This window comes from Rhagoletis zephyria, unplaced genomic scaffold (genome assembly GCF_001687245.7).
Source record: "Rhagoletis zephyria isolate East Lansing unplaced genomic scaffold, Rhagoletis_zephyria_1.1 Rzeph_scaffold_00562, whole genome shotgun sequence".
NCBI lineage: Eukaryota > Metazoa > Arthropoda > Insecta > Diptera > Tephritidae > Rhagoletis > Rhagoletis zephyria.
In genome coordinates, this window is record NW_016157646.1 from 1,419 (window position 1) to 9,073 (window position 7,655).

A 7,655-nucleotide genomic window follows, 5' to 3' on the forward strand; every position below is an offset into this window, starting at 1 on the left:
AAGGTTTAAAACTGTTACTTAGGGTCAATTCAATTTAATTTTAATAAATGAATGTGTAAATACAGTAGACGCTCACAAATTAGAACTCTTAGTAATTAGAATTTCCAGAAATTAGAATCACCCTAAAAACAAAGTGGTTCTAATTTGTGAGCGTCTACTGTACCAACAAAAAAAAATCGCATGCAATATTATTATAGCAAAAAATATATCAACTAGGTGAGATTGCCATTGCAAAAAAATAAATGCAACTGCACTGCTTTTGCGCAACAGCATAAATGTGTCTTTAAAAAAAAAACCCCAGCAGCAAGCTGAGAGAGTAATAGGAGAGAAATCAAATAGCGACTGAGCTTTTCAAGATAAAACAAAAAAATTTTAAAACTGAAAGAAAAAATCATACAAACACTCTTACAAAATGTAGTTGAAACAATGGCAACAATATGCGCAGCAAACCATGCAACAAAGCCAGAGGCAACAACAACTAGTCGCACGAATCAACAAACTACTATCAACAAAACAAAGCTTCGTCAGAGCTAGTGAAGGCGGCAGAGGCGGCAGGTGCGGCACATACGAGTACGTATGTACGTACAGCGTTGCACTTGAATTGATAAGAAACGAATGCAGTGTTAATACATACATATTTCACTGTGGGAGCACTCTCGCATCTCTCTGCTTGTCTGGTCTGCTCACTGGCGCTCCACAATCGCAATGGCGCACAGTGGATGCTGGCTGGTGCTCCCCAACATAGAGCTCCAGCTTCCTTTGGAGACTTTTTTGGTAGATGCTCTCATCCGTTTGCTCTCTCGCGTCTTACAGCTGCTGCAGCATCCTTTGCTCTGCCTGTCTGGCTGATGGCTGCTTTGCTTTGTTGTTTGTTTGGTTGATTTGTTGGTCAGTTGGATGCTGCCATTGCCGAGGAGGCTGAGGTTGAGGCTGTGGCTGAGACATTTTCGTTGCTCTGCCGCACTGCTCGATTTTACAGTTAATAGCGTCAGTTAGTTAACAGCGAACTTTTAATTGAAACGGACGTGTGAAGCGGGTGAAAATTTCGTGTTTCGTTTTATCAAAAATCGTGGAAATTTGTGAAAATTAATTTCAGCGAACTTGGCAAATTAGTGGGCCAACCATTTAACTATTGTATTAAACTTAAAAATCAGGATATACTTACATACATACATACTTGAGTGTGTTTGAGTAAAGATTTGTTAGCAAATATGTTGAAATACATTTTATGAAAATCCAATAGTGTGCAAGCTGTAGCAAAGCCTTTACTACGAATTCCTTTGCTGTTGTTGGTGCGTGAGTTTGCGCGTGTGGTGTATGTAAACAAAGATATCCTGCGTGGAATTTACAAAGTAATGGACATATTTGTTTGAAACTGTGAGCTACGAAAAAGGTGCGGCAAATAATAAAAATCAACCAAGTATAATACACTTAAGTGGTTGTTGGAAATTCAAAAAAAAAAGCATAGCAAGAAAAAAGGTCGACTTAGTGATAGACACAAAAAACATAGAACTATTTGCAAACGAAGCGAAATTAAAAACTTATTTAAAAAAATTAAAACTAACATTAAAATACTTAAAACTAAGCCCCATTTTCTCAAGTAGCTTTTAACAAAAATTTTGTTTTCAAAAAATGTGCCTAAAGAGCATATGAAAAATATGAAAGTCACTTGACAAAATGACCTTAGGAATGAATAATTTATTTCAATTTAATTTAGGGCCGTTTTCTCCAGTAGGTTTTAAAATTTATCTGCCCTTTAAGCACAAATTTTGTTCTAAAAAATGTATTTAAAAGGCAGACAAATTTTTAAACCTATATAAAAAGACGGCTTTTAATTTTATTTTATTTCTTTGCTATTGCCGCTTATTCTATGCCACTTTAATGCGTTTCATAATATAAAAGTAAAAATAAATTAAAAAAGTTTTCTCTCCAAATACATACGCACGCAAATTAACGACAAGTTTCGGGACAAATAAATGAGTAAAAATATAAGTAAAAAACCAAATGAATAAAAACAAATAACTATACCGGTATAAAAACAATTACAAAAATATTTAAATATCATAATTCATAAAACTACTTTGAAATGAGAAATATATATGTACCCATAATATACCTTTAATAATATACCTTTAAATAGATAAAAAATAAAACATTTAAAAATGCATGAAAAATGAACGCAGATGAACCCCATATAAAATATATCTATGTATATTTATAATTGTTCTGAAGTCCTACCGATTTTACTACTTGCTCTACGTTTTGAAAACCCAAAAACAAAATATTTAGGCGGGAAATTTTTTAAAAAGGGTTTTGCTTAAGTAATAACCTTTAACATAATTTTTTTTTTATTTGAAGTGCAAATACAATTTTTTAATGTAGCTTAAGGGACTTTTGAAGGTTTGGCTTTAAATTAAAAAATATTAAGTTTCCCTTGAAAAATTTTATATTTTTATGAGTTTTTTATCAAAAGGACATCTTGAACTATTGGAACCCGGTGAAATATCGCTTTAAAGGGAAAATAGCCTATGTCAACTTAGGTTACTCCAATTGACGGACACAGATATGTACATTAGGGGGGAGTAATGTGTTGGGGGCAAAATTTTCGAAGAAAGTATGTATATAGCAAACTCAAATTTTACGTTTAAGGAAAAATGTCGAACAAACTATATACCAAAAATGACGTTTGACTCTCCCAATTTTCAAAAGAAAGGCAGTATAAAGAAAACACAAAATTCTTTATATGAATAATTAATTTCGTTCGGAAAAAATTATAATACACTGATTTTTCTTTTAAAAATTTGGCGGGTCAAGCGTCATTCTGTAGAATTCGAATATGCCATACACTTTTTTCGAAATTAAATAACTCCATCCTAATGTACATAAAGTGTGTGCCACTAAATAACTACTAGAATTAAAATATATCGATTATAAAAATTCAAACAAATTAATTGAGTAAACAAAAAATTTGACGGTAAGAAAAAAAATTTATTTTAAATGAAATTTTGTAAAATGATTGAATAGACTTTGAGAAACGCAACAGCGAGCGATAAAAAAAATATAAAGAACTCTTAATTTCGTTTCTTGTCCGTGCCAACTGACGCCAATCGTAAATGTAAAATGAGTTCTTCTCCACCTTGTCTTCCCATCCTGCTGAAATTTTATTAAGTACTTAAAGAAGGTACATCTAAAAACTAAAATCTGAATTCAAAAAAATTTGGATAATTTTTTAAATTAAATAAATTTAAAAATTTTCATAAGAAATAGTCAAAAAAATTAGATTTTTAATTCTAGTCCTTAATTATGCATTTTCGTAATAAAATTGTCAAAATAAAAAAATAAACAAAACTTAACTAAATTTAGCTTTTAAGCTATGTAGGTACATTTATGTTTATCTATGAATGTTTTTTGGAAAATAATTTTAACTTTTGTGGCGAATTTATTTAAATGTGGTCACATTGTTTATTGAGTTAAAAAATTGCAAGATTTGTTTTTTTTTTTTAGTTTTTAAATAAACAAATTTTTCTAGCCCAGTCAAGACCGGACATGCACAAAAAATGTGTTGTAAAGTCCGCTCATCTTCAAGGCAGAGCTGATATTCTGACTGCATATATGGTCACACCAATTCGGTGCACTTGAAAACGCTAACGATTTTCAACCGTTATGACTCTCGAAGAAGACCAACTATTTCCACACAGTTGTTCCAGTCCCACGGAGACAGTTGAAAATTATTCTTGTGTTAACTCTTTGGCGACCTCGTTACCTTCGACTTCGCAGCTATCTTATATCCAGCACAGTGTTACCATATTTCTTGCTGCTAAAAGTTGAAGCGGCTCAAAGAAGTATTTAAAAACCTGGTTTTGATTATTCTGTTTAAACAGAAAAAATGGCCCATGAATTCATTACGAAGATTTAATTTGACACAGGTTATCATTGATAAGATCAACCAGCCGGGCAGAGGCATCTCTCCCATTAAGAGTCCGGATATTCCAGGTGCATACCCTCAAATCATGGACCTTAAAACTATTGCCGAGGTAGTCATCAAAAAAAGGGGGTCTCATCCGTGGCCGTTTGTTACTTTTAATGGGGCGGGGTTTTATTGTAGCGGGACGCAAACCCAGCGCTCGCGAAGTTTTACGCCTCCTAACTTTAGCTCGCTCCCAAACGGGCATTTGGTCGCTATCCAGTGGATATAAATATCCGGACATTGTAAGCTGCGATTTGAACCGTACACACAAGAACCACTTCTGGCCACTCCAAAATAAATGGGATTCAAAAGCTTTTTCAACCTTCGTGGGCTTTTGCGCACGGAACCATCCTCCCATATAATTTCTTACCAATTCGACTATTCTAACCACTCTTCCTTTTCATCCGTGAAAAAGTATAAAAGTCTGCACATCGGAGCTGCAAGTTTTGTGCCACGTTTATAAAAATCAGCTAGAAAATGTCTGCCAAGAATACCTGTATAAAGATTCTTTATATGTGTAGAAGTTGTCATTATGGAGTCGAATTTACAGCTTCCTCCTAGCAGCTGTTGCTTGAAAAAGAGCTGTACTCGCAACGTCTGAGACAGTCTTATCGAATATTTGGTGTAACTATAACTGGAAGGTCATCTGCGTATCCAAAGACATCGTAATGGAGTCTGATTAAGATCGCTCGTCTACCACGATAGGCAAAAGGTAGGATGAAAATAACGTCCCTGTGGGCAGGCTTTGATGGTTTGAAGGGCCACTTGAATGTTGCCCATAGACGATGTGATTTCGTGCTCACGTAATATGGCATCGATCTAATTGATATTAAAAGGTTCTATAGATTTTTCGTGCAGATTTAAAATAGATCAAGAGGAACATAAAAACAATACGTTGGACGGCATGTAGTCTGAATTGCTTTCTGTACGAGTTCTTTTGTGCCTGTCTCCGACAAAAATAAAAATAAAAAACACTCAAATTATATTTTCTTTATTTTTTTGATAATAATTAATTTTTTATCGCAAGTTTAGTAATTTAGAAAATTATTTCAAAACTTGAGTTTTTGGAGATTTCATCATACAATTAATAAACTTGATAAGGAGAATATATTCAGTCTAACAGATAACTAAGCTGTATGAATTGATCAAATTTCGATTACGTTTTCTCACAAAATTGGAAATCTCTACACGGTTAAAAATTTCGGTTTTAATTTTAAACTTTTTGGACTACATATATGACCAAACTAAATTCAGTTTCAAATACAAACCTTCCAAGTTTATAAAAAAGAGAGCACATATGTTGGGTTTAGAATTTAAACAATTCGGTTTAAATGTTAAACCCAAACATTTTCATAATTAAAAAAAAAAAAAAAAAACAATCTTAAATTTCATGCTCCGTCTGGTTGGGATTGAACCCGGACAGCCTTGGTAGCAACCAATTGTATCAAGCATCTTTGCACACTCAGCTACAGCCACGCATGTAAATGTGCTTTCATATGTTGAGTTTGAATCAACACCACAATTCGCTGTGCAAACATATTCTATTTCGGTTTAGATTTTAAACCAAAGTTTCTATATTTGAAACCTAGAAACTAGAATTAAAACATTTTGGTTTGATTTTTAAACCACGAACTTTTTGGGCTAAAATTTAAACCAGAATATATTAAAAATTGCGTAAAACTATTGACTGGTTTAAAAAGTAGACTATACAAGTTTAAAAAAGGCAGTAGTCCCAGCGCGGTTTAAAAATTAAACCCAAATTTTTGACCGTGTACTGCCGCGCCTTGCTGCCTAAAAGTAGGCAATGCGTACATTTACACACGCCGACCACATAAGCGCTGCCATCGTTGGCGCTTGCTGCCAAAAAAATGCGCACAATAAACGACAGGCGTTTGCGGAAAATTAAGCAATGCCAAATAGTTGAGCTTTCAACTGTTCATAACTGACGTTCATTGCTCGTTTTTTTTTTTTTTGCCACTCTCGCGCTCAAATTCTCCGCGAACATGTGCTCTTCTCTATCCAACAATTTAATCTCAGCGTTTTTCAACTGGGGGGCTTACGCAAGTCTCCAAATTTTACTCGCATATTCGATTTTAACAGCAAGCTCGTCCTTTCTATTGTCCTACCGCACATATCCTTGTGGCAACAAACAGCGTTTGATTTGTTGTTTGTGTCCTAATGCAGACTTTTTGTTTGGTCTGTCGCCTGTTTTGCTTTTAGCACTGTTTGTTTGTTTGTCTGTCTGTCTGTCTATTTGTTTATTTGTAGATGTATGCGTGCATTTCATTTGTTTGTATATCTGTCTACACGTTCGTTGGCTTTTGTGTCTGCGTTTGTACACGCATTTACATATATGTGCAGTTCTTACATCAAACGCTCTTCATTCCTAGCTTATTCAACGTTCCATCATTTGGTGCTTGTGCATTTGCCTTTTAGATCCTGCTAGGTAGATTAGTTACTTACTACATCATTTATAATATCTATTCCTTAACATCTCCACTCCACTTTTCCTTTACTTTCCTGACATGATTTTAATCTGTGGTTTTTTTTATCTGCAAAATTTGGTTTCCCCACAAAAATTTGCATCAATTTCTTGTTACTCCTGCCATCAATTTGTTCTATCTTTCTATTTATGTAATTATTTTGATCAACAACCTGCATAAATATTTATTACTTTTCCATTAGCTTCATTTCTCTATAATCGAAAATCAGAAAACGTTTCTTTGTCCCTCCATTGATTTTTTCATTGCATTGTTTATTTTATTCATTTCACTTTGCGCTTCCTTCGACAAATGTAGCTCTGGCTTGGTCTTTACCGCCGATTGCCCAACAGTTATCAGCTTCGGTAACTCTATTATTATGGGAATTTATTCTTCTTTTTTCGTTCTTAACCCTCTTTGTGTCTCTTTTATTATGACTTTGTTCCGAGTGAGTTTCTTCCTTCCTTCCTTTCGTATTTTTCAATCTCGCAGCTGTTCATTATTATTAATTGTAGCTGCCAGGTGAAACTGATGTCTGCTCCAGATGATATTTGTATCCATATCATTGTTGAGCTTATGTATATGTGTGTGTGTGTGTGTGGGTGTGTGTACTTTAGGGTGGTCCAAGATAAGTAAAGTCGGATTTTTAATGCTGTCACCAACTAGGATTTTTGTATATCGAAAAAATATACCCCTTTTTTTCCCGAGCGCACTTGTGCACAAGGGTATATTAATTTTGTTCACATAACGGTTGTTTGTAACAGCCAAAACGAATCGAGATAGATATAGACAAATGTATACATAAATGATCAGGATGAAAAAAGAAATCGATTAAGCCATGTCTGTCTGTCCGTCCGTCTGTCCGTCCGTCCGTGTACACGATAACTCGAGCAAAAATTGAGATATCTCAACGAAATTTGGTATGTAGGTTTCCCTTAATCCAAGGTAGGTTGGTATTGAAAATGGGTGAAATCGGACAATAACCACGCCCACTTCCCATATAACGGTAATTTTCAGAAATACGAAAACTGCGATATTTTAGTAACTACTGAAGATAATTCACTCAAAATGATATTTACAATGACTGTTAGACGAAAAAGAAGAATATTAAAATTTTTTGGAAAATGAGCGTAGCCACGCCCACTTATGGTTACATGTATATATCTTGGTAACCGCTGCACCGATTTCTTCCAAACTTGGTACAGTTG

General features: G+C 34.3%; 1 protein-coding gene across 4 annotated transcripts in view; it reads left to right on the forward strand.

Moving 5' to 3' along the window:
- The first annotated feature begins 917 nt into the window (after positions 1–917).
- Positions 918–7,655, forward strand: part of LOC108360372 (very low-density lipoprotein receptor-like) — a 227,949-nt gene continuing 221,211 nt past the window's right edge. For 3 of the 4 annotated variants that reach the window (XM_017612630.1, XM_017612625.1, XM_017612626.1), the window contains exon 1: positions 918–1,393. The gene's annotated coding sequence lies outside the window, so the exon portion shown is untranslated. The remainder of the gene's footprint in view (positions 1,394–7,655) is intronic. The other variant, XM_017612629.1, reaches the window with a different exon arrangement.